At 38.4% G+C, this 24,761-nt stretch overlaps 2 long non-coding RNA genes across 4 annotated transcripts in view; one reads left to right on the top strand and one right to left on the bottom strand.

The window, feature by feature from the left end:
- The window catches only part of LOC122987892, a 113,613-nt gene extending 92,432 nt beyond the window's left edge, over window positions 1-21,181 (top strand). For all 3 annotated transcript variants that reach the window (XR_006404652.1, XR_006404653.1, XR_006404654.1), the window contains 2 exons: window positions 12,632-12,692; window positions 19,668-21,181. This is a non-coding gene — a long non-coding RNA (uncharacterized LOC122987892). The remainder of the gene's footprint in view (window positions 1-12,631; window positions 12,693-19,667) is intronic.
- LOC122987893 lies at window positions 160-24,761 on the bottom strand. Its single transcript, XR_006404655.1, has 3 exons — window positions 24,540-24,761; window positions 11,152-11,160; window positions 160-170 (listed from the first exon to the last, which is right to left on the bottom strand). It is a non-coding gene; the product is annotated as an uncharacterized LOC122987893 (long non-coding RNA).

Below are 24,761 nucleotides of genomic sequence, written 5' to 3'. Positions count from 1 at the left end.
GCCGCCACGGCCCGTAGGAATGTCGTAGAGAGATCGAACCAAAACTCAATTATTTGTCTCATCAAGACCTACAAATCATACACTGACACCCCTGAACTAAATCCAACAGGAAGTCCACAATTCACCCATGAAAGTATGACTTTGTGCCAATTTTGGACCTTGAATAAACGCTATCTCCTCCTAGGGCGTTAATGGTATTGGCTTCAAACTTTAATACACGACTTATCACACTGTGCTGAACAAAAGTTATTAAAAACTTTGTAATAACTTGAACGGTTTAGATTTTGTAAGCCCCAAAAATTGGAGTACCACATCGCACCTTACAATGTAAACCAATGGGGAGGCAATCTCTGGGCATGGACTTTGTGCCAAACTGGGGCGTCTGACGTCTAAACTATAAGTCTGACCACTTTCAAACCTGTATTAATGGATTTGCAATGAAAATTCTTACTAAAATATGATTTTTAATGTAAGATTTGGCCATAGCCATGGGATTTATGAAGATATTTCCACTAGAAGACTGCTCTGAAATCCTTCTCTCCAGCTGAGAGGGAGAAGGAGGAAAGAAAGTAGGGAGATGGGTGTCACGGTTAAATGGAGCTCATTTTTGAGGGATACAGCAGAAAGGTCTATATACATACAGTACATTATATACAAACTTTGTATGAAGTTTGGTGTTATTATCATTTATTTTACAATAATTATGAGTCTTATATGTATATTTCAGTAGTGGGGATGACCTATGAGGGGAAGGGAAAAAATGGAGTGAGAATGACAGTTTAGTGATAAAGTGCTGCAGAAAAATAAAATTGAAACTAAAATTTGTAGCTCTGTACTGCATTTTTTCCTTTATTAGGGCCCAAGCACCTTGCAGTTCGCTCACACTCTCCATTCAAATATATGAGTATTTTTCTGTGTCCAGCTGCAGTTACTTATTGTCTCTACACATCTGACAGCAGTGTTCAATGCTTACTTTTTTGTTGAGGAGTACATGTGTTCCTAAATGTAAAAAATTAGGAGCACACATAGAAATTTAGGAGCACACTGAAAATGTTCAAGTAACTGTTTATTAAAGACAACAATTTATCACATACATATTTAAATGCTTTGTGTGTGTATGTATGTAAGTCAAAATTTATGTTCTCTTTAGGGGTGCTTGATTATGGCAAAAAGCATAATCACAATTATTTTTGCTCAATATTAACATCACAGTTTTTTAACATGATTACTTTTTGACTTTTTTGGCGATTGCCGATATATGCACATATTTTTTCCCACTTGGTTGAGGAAACCGGAGCTCAGCGTTAAAACTTTAATGAACCTGCCAAGTGGGTGGAGTAGCAGTTTTTTGGGTTTTTTTGAGTTTATTAGACAGACAGGATTGATGTGTAGGATTTAATATTTGGTCTACAGTCCGAAGCGGAGGGTGGCGGTAATGTGCCTAATATGCTTTAATTTAGCTATCGTTGAAGCGTGTGGCCATGGTGTGGCGTTGAGTTTTGATGTTTCACCATGACAGAGGAAATTGCTATAACTTTAGTGCAAATGCTCCAGTCTGCTCCAAACTTTGCATGTTTGATAAGAGTCCCGGCCTGAACACGTCCACATGACAATATTCCATGAGTGATGCAAACTGGCTGATTTAGGTCTGCGCCCCCCACGAAATTGCAGCAAAGCAGCCCCAACAGCGGACAAAATAGTGGACAAAGGAAGTGATATTTATCTCCTTCTTGCACTGTCTGAAAACCGCCCGCGTCTGAAGACATCTACATGCCCGTGACAGAAGCCCTTCGACTGCACTGCGGTCCGACGTGCGCAGAGGCACGAAGGCCCATTCAACGTGCTTGCAGCTTTAACTATAGTTTTGTATTTTTTCATTAGTTTTTTATTTTTTTTGTTTTCATTTCAGTTTAGTTTCAGTTAGTTACCAGAGTGGGTTTGCTCATTTCAATTCAGTTTTTATTATTTAAAAAATGTTTAGTTTTTGTCAGTATTAGTTTTAGTTTTTCTTTTTCTTTTTCTTTTTACTATAATATGGGGGTATTTGTCAGGGGCAAGATTTAAAAAGTTCAGAATAGGTATTACAACACAAACACAACACTGTAAAGGCAATTGACTCACAGTCATGTAAACATCCCAGTCTCAATAAACATATGCATCAATACCTTTCTTTATATTTTTATTTTATTTTAGTTAGTTTTGTAAGTACACAATATCATTTCAGTTAGTTTTCATTTTTTGCTAGTTTTTAATTTTATTTCAGTAAATAAAAATGTTTTTTCACACCTAGTTTTAGTTTTTAGTTTAGTTTTAGTTAACTGTAATAACCTTTGTCATATCACTTTATTTTATTGGCATGGGGTATGATTCACTGTCTCAATCTGTCTGTGTTCGGTTTTCCTCTGCTTTCATTCTGTGGCTCCATCTCTCTCGCCTCTCTCTTCAAAAATCTGGCATGGAATCGAGACAGGAGAGAGCCTGCTGCTTTTCTGACACACTCTTCCTTTCTTAAATCAAAACCAACTGAGGCAAAATCAGGTTATTACCTTAGCTGTGTTTTTTTCTCTCTCTATTGCCCATTCTTCCATTTTTGCTCAAGGTCTATGAAATTATACACTTTGAAAAGAAACAGAGGGCAGCCGGTCAGTTAGGAGAATGGGTGTGAGTTGGATTTGAAAGGGGATTGCATAAATAAAGCAGGAAAAATAAATACAAGTGTGAGATGGATGTCTGACAGGTGAATGTGTGTGTGTGTGTTTTCTGTGCATATACTTGACTCTCAGTCTCCCTTCAAACTTGCACACACACACACACACACACACACACACACACGTACACACTAACGGTCCTATCATGTTGGTTGGTGTTGCCTTTCTGGCCTGGTTTGTTGTGGTCAGATATTTGTGATATCTGTGCTGCCTTTCATCTGAGAAGAGAAATAAGCATTTGTCCGTATGTGATCTGAGAAAGAGGGAGCTGCATATGCTCTGTAAATAAAGCAACTTTTGTACCATAGGGTAGAGACATGGGTAGAGAGGGAGGGAATAGACAGAGAAGTGGACTGGCAGGGAATGAGGGAGGATAAGAAAAATATGATAAACAAACCCAAATAACTTCAAATAACTTCGCCAGTGAGAGAGAGAGAGAGAGAGACAGAGAGAGAGTTAGAGAGATGGAGAGGAAGAAAGGGATGATGAATGAGGGAACAGCAAATAGGACCTAACTTTCAGCAAAGGTGGGGAGCTTGATAGAGGGATGGAAAGAAGGAGAAAGTGATGATTTTTGTAGATAGCAAAACTTCAAAAACCCTGCTCTGAAGTGAAAGATGTATGGATGGAAAAGGATGGAAGAAGTTATAATAAATACAACGGGCTAAAGAGTTGAAGGAGAGTGGTCCAAAAACGCAAGGACGGTCAGTAAACAGCATGGCAGAGAATCAAGCAGACATAAATGACCTTTACTAAAGATGAATGATAAAGATGGAGAAATAGCTGCATCAGTGATGGATGATCAGCGGCGATGACAGATGAATGAATGATTGGAGGAGAAGAGAGGGAGGGAGAGGTTGTAAACAAGTCTGAATAACCTCATAAGAGAGGCAAAACCACAAGAGGAAGGATGGATGGTAAGTAGTTATGCAAAAGATGAAAGAAAGTCAGAGTAAGTAACCTTCTTCAGTAACCTTGAAGAAGGATAGAAAGGTGGAGAAAAAGAGAAAAAAGTAACATCCTCAGCAAACTGTGGTAGAGGAGTTCAAGAGAGTGAATGAAAGGATGGAGGCCACAGAGGCAGGATAAAGAACACATAATGAAGCAATGGAAAGGACATGCAATAAATTATAAGGGCAGTAAACCAAAAAGATACAAGGAAAAAGACCTTCAAGTTTTTCAAAAATGCAAACAGAGGAATAAAGATTGTGAAAACAAAGACTCAAGGTCAATCCTTAACTTTTGCTGATCTTCACACCAACACATTTTGCACATATAGTGGCTAATACAGGGCTGCAGATTCATCTGGGATTGGTGCATGTTACTCGATACTTTAGCACAATCAGTCACTTCACCAAATAGGTATGCCAAACTGATGCACAAACATTAAAGGTACATTTTCACCAATCAACTGAGCTATAATGAGTGGAAAATTTTGCAGGAAGCTTACAAACACCTTTGAATCTAAATTCGAAACCCCTTCACCAACAATTTTAAACCCTCAGTATGAACATCATTTGTCTCAATACCTGAAAAAGTCTCCTTTGAGATGCAGTGATACATGTGATACGATCTTTCTGGTTAGATTAATGTATATAAACCAGCTTCGCTACGGAATTCTTTGTAAACTTTTTGTCAAGTCTTGCTCCTTTTAAATAAATGTGGGAGTGATTTGGAGCAGCAGGAGGGATGTCAGTGTTTACAGGCATGTGTGTTTGTGTCTGTGTGTGCTTGTATTTGTCTGCCTGTCTTTTTGTGCCGCTGCAAGGCCCATGTGACGGGGTCAGACCGAAACTTTTAAAAAAGAGAGAAAAGAAAAGAAAAAAACATGCCAGACCACAGCAAATGTAAGATTAAAATAGCTTAATTTAGAACCATTACCCAACAGAAAAATAATCTTTTCAAGGACAGATTTCCACTAAAATATGACTATTGCATGTTATGGGAATGTTTATTTCCAGTCCAATTCACCTGATATGTCTTTGAACTGGAGGAACCTGGGAACACCTGGTTAAAAGCTACACAAACATATGGTAAATGCAAAGTCCACAAAAAAGCTGCATGTCAGCCCTGGTCAGGATCAAAGCCACAACGTGTTTCTTTGAAGGGACAGTGGTTTCCACTGAGCCACCCTAACCTCTAGCATTTCACTCACTGAAAAAAAATGCAGTGATGGCATTTACCTGTGTTATTCATAATTCTTGCATGAGGCAATTTTGTTATTAAATAGTTACTTTTAGCTACTTAGGTTCCAAGAGCATGTTATATGCTGTGTGTGTGTACTATCATGTTCTTATAATGAATAGCTCAAGATCAGTTAGATTAAATTGAATGCATACTTCACTCTTTTGCTGATGTTATACAGTAATGCTCCCATCTTGAGAGAACTTAAAACCTGAACAAATCTTAGTCTGGAATTCATGAATGAAATCAATTCACAACTTTTCCAAACGACTTCCTCTCCCTAGTGGTGGGGACTAAACAAGGCTGTGCTGTATTCATCCCAGCAGCCCATCCTCTCTCACCTGTGCAAATTACTGTGTGTAAACAGACTGGATCACACTAGCTTCATGTGGTTAGCCACTTCCTTGGTCAAGGCAGGCTCCGCTCAGGAGAAATAAGGCATTTCCTGTACACCGAGGGAATGATATACCCAACTGTAAGATAGTTTAATACTTTCCAGGTGGTGGGTGGATTTTATCTTTTGGGAGAATTTACAGTACTCAACAGGGGACATGTTCGGTAATTTACGGTCCCTTGAACACCTTTTCACTGTTTCAATACCTTTAAAACATGCAAGCTGTATAGTTTTTCATAAAAGAAACATATCAAAACAAGTAATTATGCTACTTCTACTACCTACATTAATACCAATTACTTTCAGATGGGGAAGATAAAACATGATATAGGGACATTTATGCACATAATTTAATTTGGTAATCCTGTATTAACATGAGACCTTTAAAATATTGTAATTATAGACACGTCACACTCATTTTAAAGTCATTTTCATCTTGGCTCAAGAATTTTTATTTCCTTTGTGCATATACCTATTCTCAACTCCATGTCTTGCAAATATGCAAGTTCCCTATTACTGAATGTGCATACCTACAGCTAAAGGATACCATGAATACAAAGACAGACACAAAGACAAATACAGAAACAAAAGAGTGCTAATCTTGAAGTATTATATACTGTATATAAAGGGGATCTTTTGGTAGAATTCAGAATTGTTGAAGATTGAAAAAAAACCTCTGCACATATTGATTTGAGCATATTTGTTGCATATTTCAGATAAGATATTTAAAAATAACTTCTTCTTCAACCATCAGGATTTGGAAGGGAGGAAACAGTCTGATTTTGGTTGTAAACACAGTACAGAAGACACTTCACTTGAAGTTTCTATAGATTTTATTTCAGCAGTGGATGTTGCTCTGTTGCTCTTCTGCTTGTTTATCAGACTGATCATCTTTGAGAGTTTGTGAGAAAAGACAGTATCCTTAATTGGTTTACATCATATCTCTGGAAAACACATAGTTTGCTATCACTTTTATCACATAATTTGATGTCTTTTTAATGAATAGTATTGCAAAGTCAGGCTAAATCTTGAATGTTGCTGATGGCATCTAGACTCTTTGACAGCTTATTTTGGAGGCTGACTCCTCCTGATATCCTAACGTGATATGCATGTTGCACAGCGTTAATGTTCTATCAGGCAAGTAAAAAATATACAGATAGGGAGGTTTAAAAATATATGCTCAAGTTTTTTTTTTTTAAGAATAACGCAGTAAGTGTTGCATTAATTATACACAAATAATCAAATATTCACCACACATTTAAATATTAAAAGCAGTATCAACATTTAAAGTGTATGAGTTAGTAAGATCATAAATACACAATGAGCTTGAGCTACAAGAATATATGATGCGATATGTGTTAGTGCTTTGGATGGGTCATTTATAAATCCTATGAAGTTTTTAACTGGTTTATAGAAGTAGCCTGACAAGGTCATCTCAAACATTGCTCTAATTTCTAAGCTTGACCTTGTGCATGTGTGTGTGTGTGTGTGTGTGTGTGTGGTGTGAGATAAAGAAGCATTCCAGCCAGAGTGGAGGCATGTCCTGGCTAATCCACAGGCCAAAACACACAGGCTGTTAAGTTTCCATGACCTCAACTCCATGCTGTTTAAACATGCACACACACACACACACACACACACAGACACGCACACACACACACACACAGAGACACACGCGCACACACACAGACACACACACACACACACACACATCATGTTTCCATCACTTCGGGGAACGTTACATTGACTTACATTCATTTTCTGGAGACTTACCTTAACCTTAATGTAAGTTTAGGGTTAAACTTACTTTAACTTTAAACCAAGTCTTCACCCTAAAATTAATGATTTACATCAAGGGGACTTGCTTTTTGTCCCCATATGGGATGCTAAAATGTTAATGGTAATAGTCCTATCTGATTAAATCATCTTAAACATACAATCTAAGACTTGAGAAATTATAATGTGACCAAACAATAAAATGGCGGAAATTTTTATTGTCCACTATATGCGTGCATGGTCATCTTACTACAGTTCTTGTCACCATTGCTACAGTCACGCAAGACCAATAATACCCTTGGGTTTATATTGAAAACACATTGAACACATGGTTTCTCACTCATGAGTCTAAACAAACAAAAATCAAGGCAGTCACCGAATAACAAGCATCAGCTCATACAATAATGATGTTGGAGTAGGGGAGGAGAGGAGGTGGGAAGACAAAAAATAAATCATTGTGGCAGGAGAAATTAGAGAAGACCCTAAAGATTTAAATTACATAACCATCTTGCCTCTTTCCCTTACTCACTGTCTTCCTCTACTTGTGTTTCCGTCACTTCAGAGGACATTACATTGACTTACATTCATTTTCTGGAGACTTATCCTAACCTTAACCATAACCACAGCATACCTAACCCTAACCTTAACCTTAACCTTAACCTTAACCTTAACCTTAACTCTAACCCTAACCCTAACCCTAACCCTAACCTTACCCTAACCTTAACCCTATCCTTAACCTTAACCTTAACTCTAACCCTAACCCTAACCCTAACCCTAACCTTACCCTAACCTTAACCCTATCCTTAACCTTAACCTTAACTCTAGCCTTAACCTTAACCCTAACTCTAACCCCTAACCCCTAACCCTAACCCTAACTCTAACCCTAACCCTAACCTTAACCCAATCCTTAACCTTAACCTTAAGCTTAACATAACCCTAAACTTTCCATAACTTTAAACCAAGTCTTCACCCTAACATTCCCCACAACATGAGGAATACCTGGACCATACACACACACACAAACACGCACACACCAACACACACACACACACACAATATTGTTTCATTTTCTTTCTTTAACTCTCTCTTCTTTCTGCCTTTTCCCCTTCCTGCTGTCTTTCTTCTCTTTCTCACGCTGCTGCCTCCCCTCTCTGAATTGCAGCATTTTGTCAATTACTATTTAGTTCATTGTTAACCCACAGAGGAAAAGCGCAGTGTGTTCTGTAATACCACAGGAGTTCTGTCATCTTCAGAACAATTACGTCAATTAGCTCACATTTAAATGCTTTCCTGAGTAATAACAGTCCAATGAAGTGACAACCACCCAATTAATTCACTCTAATTGCTCAGTAGGTACAGTCAATCAGTTATAACGTCCCTCTCTCCCTCTGCTTTCTTTCTTGCTTTCAGCACACATTCCACACTCAGTGGCTTGACTCACCACCTGTCAGTCAAATATAAACTCGCCTTTCCACCCCTCCAGAGACAGAGGTGCATTCCAGTATGTTGACATCATGGCCATGCTGCGAGTCAGCACATTTGACTCCTAACATACCACTGAGAAGAACTTTGTTGTTGACTAAAAAAAAATCACTATTGGAGAAGAAAGGATTAGACTGAGAACAGAACATGAGCTCTACCGAAATCTTTCAAGAATCTCACTTTAAGAACAACAGCAAACCATAATCAAAAACTGATTCATTTAAAACCTAAGTGCATGCTTGCAGCTTATGTCAATTAACACAAAAAAGATCACTGTTACAGTTTGTATACTGGAGACTGTTGATAGATTGCTGGATCAGCACATCTTAGAGCCTGTCTTTGAACTAATAGTTCCACATACTCAACTGTTATTATATATGTCATGTGAGATTTACAGTATGCCCTTCCTGTTCTTAACAACTAACCCTTAGACATGTGTTCTGAGAAACACATGCTATAGAGTGTGTAAAGCAGAGCTGTATAGTCTGACAGTATTTTAGCATTTTGTTACAAAAAATCCATCCAGTGCTATTTAACAAAAACATTACATTTGCAGAAGAAGTCATGAGATCTGTGATTCATTTTCATTACTTTAAAATCCAATATTTTCCATAGATTACATATTGTATGCAGCAGAGTGTGCGTGAAGAAGCTTTGAAACTTCTTTTGTTATAGTTCATGTTGTCCACAATGTTTAAAAATCCAAGTTATGAAGAGGATTTTCAGTGAGTGGCTGCTAAAGGCCTCAGGAACAACTAATTGGCAAATAGGTATGTGAGTCTGGTTTGTTTCTTGAAGTATGAAAAGTTTCTCAGCACTCAGGGAAAGTGAAAAACTACAGATACTGATACAGTGATGAAACATTTTTCCCTGCAACTAAAGTTTAGTCATCAAAAAGTCACCTGCTACGAGGTCTAGGAGGCCAAATTGTAAAGATATTGTAAAATCTATATTATCTATCTCATCTGACTTTTCATGGAAGACATTTAAAACAATACCTGTGTGTGAATGTGTTCCTGTTTTTATCTTATTCATACCAGTGTATTTAATGACAAAAATAACTTCTTTGGCAATACCATTATAGATCACATATGAAGAATAATGAAGCTTCACATTTAATCCTCCTGAGTTATTTTCTGTCAAATTCAGGCATTGACATTGACAAGCATTGTCTCGGTCATAGACATGCCAGATTGTATCCATACAACTGAAAATTATGTATATATTAACACTGACACCTTTACATTAGATTCTTAACATCAGCCACTTGTACAGTTGAATTTATAAATGGTTCTGACTCTGCGTGTTATGACTGTAAGAACACGTGATTTACTTTAGGAACAGGAATGCCATTTGACATCATGCACCATATCCTACCGTATAATTATTCTATGATATATCATGTTTCCAACACATTTTATTTCAAGACTGATGCCTTCAAAGAATTGCTCACCACATACATCTGTTAGCTGAAGACTCTCAATCTCCCTTTGTTACAGTAATTCAGATGAAGATCTTTTAGTCATTAAACAATGTGTTTTGAATGGGACAGTCTGTTTGAAGTGGTCTAACACACACCGCAGCATCTTTTTGTTCTGTGAGAAGGCAATGAAATAGAATTCAGAAATTTCTGTACACACTTTACAGTTAACAAACTTTGACTTTTTTCTCAGACACATTTGATCACAGATTCAAAGCTAAGATTCAACTGGTGTCTTGCATTACTATTCCACCCTGAATTCAAGATGTCAACAATGAAAGACCTTTATTAATTTTAGTTTGATAATAGCATTTACTGCGATAGATATAACGTTTTAGCAAGAAATAAATGATGTGACAAGATGAGAAGAAGAGGAGAGTGTTGCAAGTTATGCAGTATAACACATATTCTCAGTCATTATTTGAAATCCACAGCGTCACGAGTACAAGTTATGTGCCCTCTGTGGCACCATCCCAACCCATGATGTGAAATATTGTTTGAAAATATTGTTTTCCTTCAGTGATGCTTAATTGTTCCTCAACTGATCTGCTTGTTCTCTTTTCTCATTCTGGTTCCCACCACTAATTAGGAATGGGATTTAACTTGCCAATGACTTTAGTGCGGGATCAGAACACACCCAGCCATTACAAAAACCCAGGGACCCATAATGTGGTATGGGCTTGGCCACTACAACCATGGGGTGGAGAGATGGGAGGGGAGGGGAGAATTGGAGACTGTTTCTCTCAGTTGCTCTTTGAATTGTTGGCTGTGCCCTTTCTCGCCTTTGGCCTGTCATGAGAGGTCTTTTTCTCCCCATCTTGAAATTGTTTTCTGTTTGTTTCTTCTGCTCTCCAGCTCTTTTTCTCAGTGTCTCTCAGTTTTTCTCTCACCCCCCTTGTCTATCCCAGTTTCACCTTCTTCTTTACCCTCCATCCTCTCTCACTCTCTCCCTCACTCTCTGGCCACAACAGACCTAATATGAACTTTTGACAGGAGCTGCGATCTTTGTTTTATTGCCAATGTTACTGTGAATGCCCTCATAAATCTAATGCTGTAATGCCTTTGAAATGCCTTCTAGGCCTTGCAATCAAACACAAAGACACGCACATAAAGACACACTCACACACACACACACACTCTCTTTCTCACTTTCTCCCACTTTCCTTCACGTATACCGAAACACACGCACAATCGCACACACAGATGTGATGTGTGAGAATGAGGGCTTTGAGGTTGTTTGGGCCCGCCTCAGACACAGCAGCTCCAGTGTTTGTTTGCAATTTCCACTGGCTCCAGTCCACTCCACCAAACCCATGGGAATTTGTGGATCAGCATCTTCTCAAAAAGCTCCTGGGCGTCAAAGTGTATAACTGAGCTCAGAAAGAGTGCAATGAGTTTGTTGTTTTTATGTGGTATTTCTGATGAATTCTGTATACCATAGTTTATAGTGGATGAAAAAATGAGAGCAAGACAAGACGTGGTGACATAATTTAAGAGACAGTCTGACACTAAATAACCAGATCATAATGGAAATTAATGCATTTCTGGATGTGTTATGATTTGCTCTGTGGAATGGCATTTTTAAAATCTTTTTCTGATTATAGATTCATGCATATTTGATGTTTGCTTTAATTTTTTCCAATATCAAGTCAATCATAAAAGTACAGTAAGATTAATGCTGCAGACAGTTTTATAGAATAATGTAAGTAAGGCTTTGCATTTTCTTGCTATGCATTTTATCAACCTTAATACTAAAAAAAAAAAAAAACTCACGGGGTTAGCTGTAGTTAAATGTAATTGCTGTTAAATACTGTATGTAAGTTTTGCAGTCTGCATCAGTTCAGCTCCCATGATAATATTTTGAATATTGCCTGCAGGGATATTTGCAACTAGCAAATAAAGCTACAGTATATACATAATTAGAGCAGTCAAACACTGCATTCCATTGCTCTCACGTTTTTTTTTAGTTTTTGCAATGTGCAATGTCCTATGCAATATGGTAGAAGTCAAAACTGGAAGCTGCTGCCTGGTTACCCACATACCAGGAAGTAGCTCTCTCATATTCTTACCGTGGCGTGGTCAACGTGTGGAACATTTCGGTCAGAATTTAGCAACATTGTGACACCACAGCATTTAAGCGAGAACAGGTGGAGTTCAGTTTTTAAGGTCAATGTTGTTTCACTCTCTCTGCTCATACACATGTGCATAAGCACCTACAGTAGGAAACACATGCAATATGTGACCTGAAATGGAACATTATTGGTGCCTGGGATATTAAATAAGTAAATAAAGATATAAAATGTTGTAAATGCACAGTGACCTTTATTTTTATCGTAGACTTTAAAGAGGCTAAGTACACTTAGATTATAGTGGTGGGCTTTTCAAGTAGACATGTAGACAAACCCTTAATAAGACAAACACAGCCTTGGCATCATGTCTTAAGCTATACCAGACAAACAGTTCAGAGAAGATAAAAACAAATCAATCTACTCATCACCCTGTGTTTCATGTTTAGTCATCAATCATAACTTGGAAGCAGAAATCAGAAGCTCTTCATGTAACCAGAGACTAACACACGCATGTAAACACAGTCACTGTTTCTTTCAGGTGTGGCAAAGTGAGAGTCAGAAAGATCACCTAGACAGACAGTCTAGACAGGACCGCCAGGGTAAGTGTTACATTCTCTCTTTGTTGTCTATTAGTGTATACAATACCTGTCTGTCTTCTCCCAGTTTCCACCTATCATTCTTTCTTTCTGCAACTCCGATTTTTTTTTTCCTCTTATTGTCTGTGTCTCCATCTCTCTCTGTCTCTGTGTGCTTACAGCTGATTACATGAATAATTTACAGCATGTAAATCCTCAGCAGCTGCTCAGAGTTTGCTGTTTTGCCCTCCTTCGTTCGTCTCTCTCTTCTCTTTCAGGTTAACATGGGAGGATTTTTCTTAACCTTGTCACCTCTCCCTCCCTCTCTGTCTTCTTGTTTCTGTGCCCGGGGTTAAGCTCTCTCTCTCTCTCTGTCTCCTCTCTTTCTCTCTAATTACACAGCTCTTAGTTCTAGCCGTGAGTCTTCCCATGGGTTTGTATATCCTTATGTAAGGACTGGCTGAATGGCATTTTTTTTCTTATAATCATAGGTATTTTAAGTCCACAGTTATTTGTTGTTAGATCACTGGTACACACAGATCCTATATGGCTCCAGATCCTCACTATCAAGATACTTATGTTGACTCAAAGCACATTGTGATTACAGTTCTTCAACAGCTGTGCCTTATGCACAACTGGGAAGATTTTCTCTCTGTCACTCCAGCTCTCAAATGCTGGAGTGGATCTCAGACTGTGCTGTCAAATTAGTTTTTTTCCTTTCTTTTTTGGTCCTTTCAATCAAGTCCCTAGGTTGGACTCTAAGCATATTTTTTCATGGTCACGTAAAAGTAATTTCGTGTTGAAAAGAAAGAAAAAAATTAGTGGTTCCACACAAGGAAATCTATCAAAAAATAACATGAGGCTTATTCAAGGAAAAAAAAGAGAGACAACGAAAGGGAAGCATTACCTTTGGCTCTGTTAAATAATTTCTTTTTCTCCATTCAGTTTCAATTGTTCGAAGTCAGGGCCAATCTCTCCAATATTATTGCTAATCTAACTTCAAAGGGTTGCAGTCATGTTAAAGCACTTTTTAATTGTGATAAGGAATATGCTTTCATGCTTAAACCCTTCTCCCCCTGTTCGTCTGGACAGAACCCATAAATATTGAGGCCTTTTTTTCATTGGCAATTAAAATTAGAATTGGTCACATTTTTCACTGTCAGCCATTTCCTTTGCACACAAAGACATGTGTGGGCCACACATACGCAGACATACACACATGCAGACACACACAGGACCACACTCCATGCACACACTACCATATGTGTGTATGCAGAAGCACCTACAGTATACCAAGAATATATGCCAAAGTTAATAACAGTTAACACAACAGCCTTTGCATGATGTCCTTTGGACATTTAAACCTCTGCAAAACTAAAAGGCTTTGCTAGTCTGATAGGGCTGATGATTCACCACAGGCTTCCCTGTTGTTCCTATGACACATGAGATGGAGGCTTGTATTGTCCAGAGATAACACAATAAGATGATTCTTGAGTGAATCACTGGCACCCTAGTGCTTTTGACATGAAACACTCTTGAGGCTTTGATATGTACTCAATGTGTTGAAGCAGTGAAGCAGAAAGATGTAATACTGTTGTGACAAAATTTATTTGGATAACAGTAAATTTCAAAGAATAAGAGTGGCATGAAAATGTATTGTTTGTTGCAGTTGTTGGGTAAATTGCCCATCTTTTTTGCTGAGAAATAATTCTCTTAAGTTGTCAAAGGCCTAGACTAACACAATGTCACCACAGGATTCGTAGCGAAAGCAGCATGTTAGCAGAGCAGCAGCAGCAGCTTCATTCATATGACGCATTCAGTTACAGTACTACTGTGTAGGTCACGTGCGTATTGGCAGTGCTCGGCGCCCAACATGCAATCACTGTTGTTACGTGCCTAAAACGGAAGAAAATGAACTTGCCTGTGTTAGACAGCTGTATTGATTAAAATAGAAGCATATCTCTTCCATCACATTACAAAATTCAGGTGACACTGAGTTTAGAGTTAAAACCTAAGTCTGAAGAATTAACTGACACTGGCAATGCAAACAGAAGCAAGCAGCTCTGAGCAATTACCTATGTGCATATAGTGCAACTTCTCTTATCAACTTATCTTCTTACCACAGTCAGTTATGATATGAAAGCCATGTTTGACAAGGCGATTAAAACCACAGTTTTACCTAAGATTAGGTCTCTTACAGTTTGTTGCCACCCATACATTAATTATCATGTCATAGCAGACATGTGCTTAAGGCTAAGAGGTTGGTCATTGGATGGCCCCTCAATTCAACAGAAGAAAACTCCTCTGGTGACAAACAGTATTAGTAACACTGCAGTCAGACTGACAGCTCTAGGCTTCAGTTGCAGTAGCTCTCACACTTCACCACAGCACAACTTTGCACTGCAGTCAGTCAGCAAAATTGTTCAAACTGAGTTTCTCACTGACAACACTTGGAGTGGGATTTGTTTCTAAGTTTGGAGGATGAACTATTAGTGACGGTGAGGGAACAGAAGAAGCTTGACTTCGGTTCGTTCCCCCTCACCTCAACTCACTACAGCGTGCCTTTAACACTGCAGTCAGTCTGGATATTGAGTTTTGGCTGACATGGCTGGGCTGGCTCACTGCTTGTTTAGCAGTCTGAGCCAAGCATATGCACGTACGGCTGTGTGTGTTTATGTGCATACGTGTCTGTGCTTGTGTTTCTGCAGGATTTGTGTGCATGTGTGTCAGTGCATGACTGTGTGTGTGCCCCTATATGCCTGCATGACCTGATTGTGTGTCTACAGTATATATCCTGGCACATAGTGAGTAGTGAGTGAGGGCTGTGAACCTTGGTGGGGTGTTTTTTTGGTTGTTGTGTAGTGTGGCCTCATTACCCAGGTGTTTACCCCCAACCACAGGAAGCGCTTGTCAGTGACGACTGTCTGCTGGCAAACATTGCCTGAGGGAAAGAAAGACAGGGAGGGAGGAAAAGTGAGAGGGAGAGAGGAAGGGAGACAGAGGGAGGGGGAGTCATAGAGACACAGCTTATCTATCTATCTATCTATCTATCTATCTATCTATCTATCTATCTATCTATCTATCTATCTATCTATCTATCTATCTATCTATCTATCTACTATCTGTGTCTATGTACAGTGCATGTACAGTGCATGTGTGTGTATGTGTGTCAATGTGGTTGTGCCAGTCAAACCCTCACTGGCAGGTCATTGGGTTCCTCCACTCCTTCACCAGTGGAGGGAGGGAGGGAGAGAGGGAGGAAAGGAGAGGAGACATACAAGCTGTTGACAGGGATTTATGAGCTGATAGTGTCAGACTGCAAGCACAACAACAGTCTCCCTGTCTGTGCCTGTCTGCTCATAGAGAGAGAGACAGAGACTGACAGAAAGAATGGAAAGGGTGGGAGGGGGTATAGAGAGAGAGAGAGAGAGAGAGAGAGAGAGAGAGAGAGAGAGAGAGAGAGAGAGAGAGAGAGAGAGGCAACAAAATAAGTTAAAAAAGAAAGAGCAGAAGGTATAGGAAGACAGTGCAGGGAAAGAGGCAGGATGGGGATGTAATTCAAGTCTTTAGGGTTTTCTCTAATCTCTCCTGTCACAATGGCTTGCTCTTTGTCTTCCCACCTCCTCTCCTCTCCTCTCCTCTCCTCTCCTATCCTTTCCTCTCCTTTCCTCTCCTCTCCTCTCCTCTCCTCTCCTCTCCTCTCCTCTCCTCTCCTCTCCTCTCCTCTCCTCTCCTATCCTTTCCTCTCCTTTCCTCTCCTCTCCTCTCCTCTCCTCTCCTCTCCTCTCCTCTCCTCTCCTCTCCTCTCCCCTCCTTTCCTCTCCTCCTTCAATATCATCATTATATGAGCTTATTGGGTGACTGCCTTTATTTTTGTTTCTTTAGTCTCCTGAGTGGGAAATCATGTGTTCAATGTGTTTTTAATATAAACCAAACGCTATTACTGGTCTTGCGTGACCGTAGAAATGATGACAAGGACTGTTGTAAGATGACCATGCACGCATATAGTGGACAATAAAGTTTCCTCCACCGTATTGTTGTGTCACATTATAATTTCTCAAGTCTCAGATTGTATGTTTAAGATGATTTGATTAGATAGGGCTATTATAATTAACTGTGAACAATGAACTATTATACATTTTAGCACATTAGGCAATTGTTCTTTCTGTGTGTGTGTGTGTGTGTGTGTGTGTGTGTGTGTGTGTGTGTGTGTGTGTGTGTGTTCAGATTTGTCATGGTGAGTCACGACTGGAATGTTCACTGTTAGATGACACACGCTGATATAGTTGGCCTGTCTGACTGTCTGACATATGAGAGAAACAGTCTGGTGGGTAATTTTGTCTAATTGCTGTTCTAAGCATAATCCATAATATCTGTCTCTATTTAAGTTTGGTGACTTCTACTTTATATCCTGTTTTACAAGCCCAGCATGGGTCCTATTCATATGAGGCTGCAGATGTATAGTTGTTATATATTGTAGCTTTATTTTCCTCAACACACTTAATAGAGTTTGCAGATCATTATAAATTAAATTCTTGATATAGAACCACTTTGCTTACACTGACATTAAGAAATAGATGTGTTAAAGATGCAACTTGGAATTTGTAATTGGGACACAAATGTGTAACCCACTGTTGTCAAATGTTACTTATACAGTATATTTTCACATCTAAAGGCATATTGCGCATCCAGACAGTAAGCTTCTCTGACAAGACACTGACTTTCCATTTCGGATATTGCATATTAGTGCCTAAAATACCATGTCTTGTTAAATGTTATGATTGTCATAATAACAGTGATCCAGATGTGAAGTCTGACATGTTGGGAGACAGACAGCCTGACAGGGCAAGACACATATACCCGCTGGGGATAATATAGACTACTAGTGATTTACATGTCAGTTTCTGTTTAATGATATAGTATTAAAGAGTAGTGATTTATGAAGGCTTTTTCATTTCACATAGACACTCAGACTTGTTTCAGGATACAGCTACACTCTCCAACACCCTGAGTAAAGATCCCATGTTGAGTTTCAGTGTAATGCAAAGTGGCACAAGTAAAGTTGCAGCAATCTTTATTTGTATAGTGAAGGCAACATAAGGTAAATTTCAAGGCTTTCAGTCCCACTAGCAGCAGTGCAGGGGGCTATGGGTGGCAGTTTGACAGTTAAGGTTTGATTGTTTGGTCAGTTCACACCACTTAGGTCACGTAGGGTGAAAAGTGCAGCAAAACCTCTAGAGGCGTGCAGAGTCTTGAGTTACATTATATTAGCGCTTGGAGCAAAAGTTACCATAAATGATTAGTCGTTTCAACACATTTTCATGCTGGCTGCAAGTTAAAGATAAGTGCATGTCAGTGAGTCATTTTGCAATAAAATTCAGCAATAAACTTTTCTTGTGCAAGTACCCCTTCCTGTGTCAACCACTGTGTACATCCCCTCTGCCTATAGTCTGATAAGTGTGCAAGAGATTTTAAATGATTATCGGTTAAATGCCACTTCAGTGGCACAGGCTCAGTTAGCCACATATGGTTTTGCCCAAAAGCAGTCTAAATCTGGTACACCTGGTGACCAGACTTATGTCAGACTCATCCTGAACACTGGCCCAAAGGTAGCCCCAGTCTGGTTAACTCAAGATGATCCTCAGCTCTAATTGGCCCAAGTCTGTACCCCCAAAACCTAGACAAATATTGCGGCCATATAAGGGCATCATGAGCCATAGGTGGCTTATATTTGTTCCCTCTGTTACCAGAACACATCTGAGTGTGCCGACACACTGAAATCTGTTTGACTCAGCTGGGTGCTTGATGAGCAAGAGCAAATATACAGTGAATATATAAATACATTTGTGGTAATTTTAACAATATTTTAACTAGAAAATGCATTTCCTGTGGAAAATGCATGTGAATGATGATAGCTGAGATAAATCGCAAAACATTGCTGAAAATACAGAAATCTGCAGCAATTTTCTAAAATCTTGTAGCGCCACCTACAGGTGAATTTGTATCAAATGCTACAGACTTGTTGAACATCCCCATCTGTACAACTTTGCTGAATTTGGTTACCATGAATATTAAGAAATGCGGCAGTTAATAGGTAATATGGTGGTGTTCAACTAATGGCCACAAGGTGGGACTATTGGTGTCATTCTTCAATATGTCAGGCACATTCTCATGGATAATTTGTGTACCAGTGTAGAAATATCATGTTGTAATTTTACAGTAGCGCCCCCTGTGGGTATAATTGCATCAAATGTTACACCCTTGTACAGTGTGGATGTATGTTCAACATTTCCAAATTTGGTTGCAATCCAACTTAGCAGTGAAGAGTTATATCCCATTAAGTGTATCAGGCCACGCCTTCAAAATTTTGGTAACCAATTACAGACAAATGATAAGTGATACCCAAAGACAAACTCATATGTTTCATTTTGGGTCATCTAAATATGGTATGTACAAAGTCTGATGAAGATTAGATGAATAATGTGCCAACAGAACCAAAATAATGCATTTAGCAAGAAATCCAAAAAGGCGGAAAATTTTTCCAGGTGCAAATGGGTGTGGCCTATATCAATTGAATCAGCATAATCTAAGGACAACACTGTGCAAATATTGTTTCGATACATCTCACAGTTCATGAGTTATTAGCCAAAAAGTAATACATGTAATAACTGACAACGTGGTGGCACTGTTTTAATATTTTAAAAATTATATAAAATCACTGGAATACGCTAGGAAGGAGAAAAGTCATAGCAGAAATGTCCTTAAAGAACTGAAAATTTAATATTTGAATGGTTTCTGTAGCTGAAAGTGGTTCGCAATTAAAAAACATATGGAAGAATAATAAATAAAGCTTTGATGAACAATAGTTCTTATTAGAATTCACAACCATTTTAGCAATCCCTTTTCTGTCTATAATGACCTTTTTTCTGATTTGTTGATTGTGTTTATATTTACTTGCATTCAAAGATATATTTTTCTCTCTGTGTGTGTATAATGCAGATCAAACATGCAAGAGGATGGAGTAGAAAGATCAAGATGAAGAGAAGAACATGCTTGATGCATGTATATTTGTGACATGTAAGGTAACATCTTATTGTTTGTCATCTCCATTGTCATATAACTTCCTCAGTTGAAACTGAAATATTTAACTTTCAATATATTAACAACATCTGGTGGATCTGGAGCCCAACACAGTGTCTACACAGGCTGTGTAGTGAAAGCAGCACGATAGCGGAGCAGCAGCTGCAGCTCCCACATCACCCACGTTTTGGTAGCAATCAGACCCCAACACACAACCACTATACAGTAGTTACTTGTGTAAAATGGAAGAGAACAGACTTGAAGTGCAAAAATACGGACTGTGAAGGAGTTTGAAAATGCTGCTTTGTGTGTGCAAATCATGATAACTCTTGTTGGAAATTTTGTAAATATATTATCAAAAATATGAGTTTGTATGTATAGCTCTATAATGGCAATGGTATTTGCATGATACAAGAACACCACCATGTGTTTTACTATATGTCTGTATGGTAGAAAAAAGCCTTTTTTTGTTCATGTTAACTGTTACATGAGAAGATGTTGCTCTTTGCAGTCTACATTTTGTTCCAGACTGCTGTACATGCTTTTCTTCAAGGGATCTTGATTTTTGCTAATGCTTTTCATGTATGTAGATTTGAAAAATGCGGTCAGAACAATGTTTCGCATCTAAGGATTCACATTGTGACACAGCTTTGACAACCCTAGTGTCTGGTACAATAACATATTCATGTACTGTACTGTATGTGCACTGTATCTGTTAAGAAGTAACGATCACAATTTGGTCGCAGGGGAAGAAAGACAGCATAAAGGACATGTACTCATACAATATGTAAAGCTCTGTGGAGAAATATGTCCAGACTGTAGGGCTCTCATGTGACAATATATGTACAACGATTCATTTTTATCATCGCAGCATAGATTATTAATGAATATTGTATTGTTCTGTGAAAAATCTAGGTAATATAATCTTGTATAAAAAAATTTAATGGTTACTCAACAGACTCATGGAAATGTGGGATTACACTTGTCATATGAGAATCTACCAGCAGTGTAGGAAAGGTGCAGTGTACAGAGTATCTCTTTCTCTTCAACATCAAGAGAAGAAGAAAATGTCTTTCTCTTCCACATGTGTGCTTTAAAGCCTTCTAAGTAGCTTAGAGATGAGTGGCTGGCTGCATGGTGCTGGAGTAATGATGGCTGCAGATGTATACTGTCTTTCTTCTACCCAGACAGTCTGACTTTGGCTCTTGAAAAAGCACCGTATTATCGATAGAATGGTGGTTTAATGACCCAATTTACACCTGGCATTAAAGTATCTGTATTTGGCAGATGTGTGTGGACTCGAGTCATGAATCTGGTGACTTCAGACTTGACTTGACAGAATCAGAAGACTGCAACTAGACTTTGACTTAAAAACCAGTGACTCTTGACTTGGACATTAGCTTTTTATGGTATGTTTTTGTAGTTTAATAAGACCAAGAGAGCATAGACTAACTACATTGAAAAAAGTTCTAGCTGCTTCACATCAATTTCACTTGTTGAATCTCTCAGTTAAAACTTAATTTATTGAACAGCTGAATAATTTTGAATCAGAGCCTCCAGTATTTAGAGCAAGCCATCGTTGCCCATCATCATTTCATCTGTTACTCATCTCTTCATCAGGTTTTATATGAGTTTTGATCATTAAGTATGCTGCCACTCAAAAATGAAGTGCTTCTACACTCTCTGCCAAGATCTCAGTTATTTGAGTTATTTTTAACTTTTGTTAAAAATGTTCAAATATGAAGACAAATAGATTCAATAAGAGATTAAAAACTAGATGATTAAACAATATCAAACCCTAGTCTCTGGAGTGATATCAAGGCACACCAGAAAATGTTGCTTTTAAATGTTTTAAAATGTCTTTAAAGTTATAAATACATTTTAGAAAAGCATTTATTATTTCAGTAAATTTACTATAATCCTGTAACTGTTAAGTTAAAAATTCTAAATGGCATTCAATTTGATGATGGTCGCATAATGAAATAATTGTTTAGGACTCAAACTACAAGTTCTAGGACTTGAACATGACTTGACACTTGTTGGAAACATTTGATTAGGAACTTCTTAGCTAAGATTTGAGACTTACTTGTGACTGGCAAAACAACGACTTTTTCCCACCTCTATCTGGATAATCTATCAGGTTAAAACACATACAGAAAGCATTGTGATTGGAGAGTGATTAGGTTGGCCAAAACACACCTGGGGGAGGTTCTATTTTTAAAGTTTTTTTTTCTGTACATTTGTTCATGACCTTTCCCTGATCTTAACCAAACATTAAGTTATCTAATGTTAACTATACCAAAATACAATTGCCATAACCACAGTATTTCCCTCACTTTAAGCATATTGTGGATGCCATTTGCAGATATTATAGAAAACGAGGATTTTTAAAACCTTGGTACTGAATATAAAATTATGTTGGCATTGAAGGTAACCCAGGGTTTTTCAGAATTGTCCAATTTTGACATCCTTGTCTGAAAATACTGTTGGCAGATTTACATACTGTATTTGGTTACTGTATTTGGTTACCTCTTTTGAATATATTGGAATAGCCCAGATAATGTGAGATGACCTGACATAATTGAACCTTCAGAACTTTAAACTTTCAAACCAGCCATATGATATTTGTCATATACAGTAAGAAAATGGTTTTTCAACAAAATACCAGTGCTAAGTACCAAATATTAGAGCCGGGATAGCCCTAAAAAACTCCTGCAGGGATCAGTTTTTAGGCCTCCCTATCTGCCTGCTTCCATCTTTGTCTGTGGTTACTAACCCCAGTTACAGTGGTTAGACAGGGCCTCCCTATGTCTTACATGAACAGTTTATCACACTTCCTTTCCCTCTGCCCTGGGCCCCCAGTCAGTCTGTCAGACAGGAAAATCAAAGACTTTGGGACATACCATTACAGTGCAAATGGTATATTGCACTGTACAGCACATGCTGATGATAAATAACCTAAAAGTCTCACAAGTAAATAAAAAACAGGAAGTGGATCTGAGCCGGTTTTCTTTAACAGCCTTCACAAGTGGACATAGACTGTTTGAATTACTCATTGCATTGACTGAGGGTTAGTCAAAATGATGCTATACATATTGAATGGTATGGAATTGATTGGCAATTTGATGTCTGTGAATGCTATTTTGTTGGAACTGAATGGAATTGAATTTTATATAAAAATAAAGTATTTAATAAATCATTTGTGATTCAGTAGATTACACTGGCATTGCATGGATCTAAATGTCAGGTAAAGTGATTTAATTATTTCCTTGGGCAGTTTGTCATACCTTCTGTCAGTCTGGACTGGCTTTGGAGCTGTTCTGTCTGACATTGAGAAACAGGTTTACTAAGTGAGAGCAAAGCATAAAACAGCATGTGGTCTGTTTGTTATCGTGTCTCACCAAGTCTCGCTAAAGGAGAAGTCTCGTTTTGAAATCTGGCGAGAGGTGAGTTGTTGTTGAAATCAGCCAAAAATTCTGTACTCCAACACAACAAACTCCTCCTGGTACTCCTCTCTCCAACTCTGTCATGGATGAATATTCAGCTGATTTCGACAACAACTCACCTCTCGCCAGATTTCAAAACAAGACTTCTCCTTGAGTGAGACTTGGTGAGACACGACAACAAACAGACCGGATCAAGCGAAAGGTAAAAAAAAAACCCAAAAAACATTTTATTTCTCTTGGTGGTCTTTTTCAGACACTTATAATAACAATCTCAGCCTGTCAGTGGCAAAAACAAGTACTTTTAGTGGATGTACATTGATGGGGTGCTATTGCCCCAAAGGATTATATTGCAGTCTGTTTCACGGCTGGTGGCTGCAGTGCTCTCATTCAGTACTGGACCAATTTCAAAAATTGTTGTCCCCAATAGTCACTTAGACACAAAAAGATGGGAAAATAGGATCCAGGTTGAAAAATACTGAAGTTTTCCTTTAAAACCCTATTCTACTTTTGAACTTGTAAAAGTGAATATTATTTTTCAAAATTGGTTATAAAAAACATCACGTCTACCACTGTGTAACTTCCATTTTACATCATCCTTCTGCTCTTCAGCGTCCATTTCCCCCCCTGCTTATTCACTTTAGCTGCAGGCTCTATGCTGTGCAAGACAACATACAACAAAAGACTTATTTGACACAGGCTGAAAAGTTAGAAAAGGGCCTCTCAAGCCATTACACAGCACAAGAAAAATAAGACTTTCTGGTTCCTATTTTTCCAACTTTCTGGAGGAAGTAATTTGATTAATTACATCAATTTTAGCACTCTACAAATAACTTACCTCAAAATACACTTTTTTTCAAAGGGTCTGCACCACAGGTTCTCCTCATGAGATGTGCAAATGCTTGTTTGCCAGGAGAAAATCTCACATCTGGACAGGCAAAAATGATGTTATCCGTACAGCTTAAAGGTGCAATATTCAGCCCCACTAGATATCAGCAAACAACAATTTGCTATGTAAAGATATAGTGAAATAATGGCATCCTGGGCAGAAGATGAAGTCACACTCCCTCTGTGTGTGTTGTAATCTGAGCCTCTCTGTTCTAGCCAGTCTGGCCGCCCGTGCATGTTAGTGCCTGTGAGTCGCTATGTGTTCTCTTGCGTCCATTTTCAACATGGCAGCTGTGTCACAAAGTTTCTCATATTACAGCTAAACAGTACGCTCGATTAAGATGAGAAATAGGCAATGCAATAACAGAGTCTTGATCCATATTCGATCAGCACTGCCTAGTTTGACAATTTGATCTGAGTTTCGTAAGCTGTTGGTTCAGGGGCCACTTTTTTGACTAACTTTATCGAGTTTTGGTCTGAGATGCTGGTGCTATAGTGCAACATCTAGTGGGGTTGAATGTCGTATATTGCACCTTTAACCAGGGAGAAAGAGGAGGATGCAAGGATGAGCAGAGTTTAAGGGACGTTAAAGAAGAATTATTATTTTCATGGCTACACGTTAATGGTGTACAGTTTGACACCTCATTAATTAATAGGACTTTTGAAACAATTACGCTGTAAA

The sequence above is a fragment of the Thunnus albacares genome, chromosome 8 (assembly GCF_914725855.1).
Source record: "Thunnus albacares chromosome 8, fThuAlb1.1, whole genome shotgun sequence".
Lineage (NCBI taxonomy): Eukaryota > Metazoa > Chordata > Actinopteri > Scombriformes > Scombridae > Thunnus > Thunnus albacares.
The sequence above is the reverse complement of the archived record's forward strand: the minus strand, read 5'-3'. Positions and strand labels throughout refer to the sequence as shown.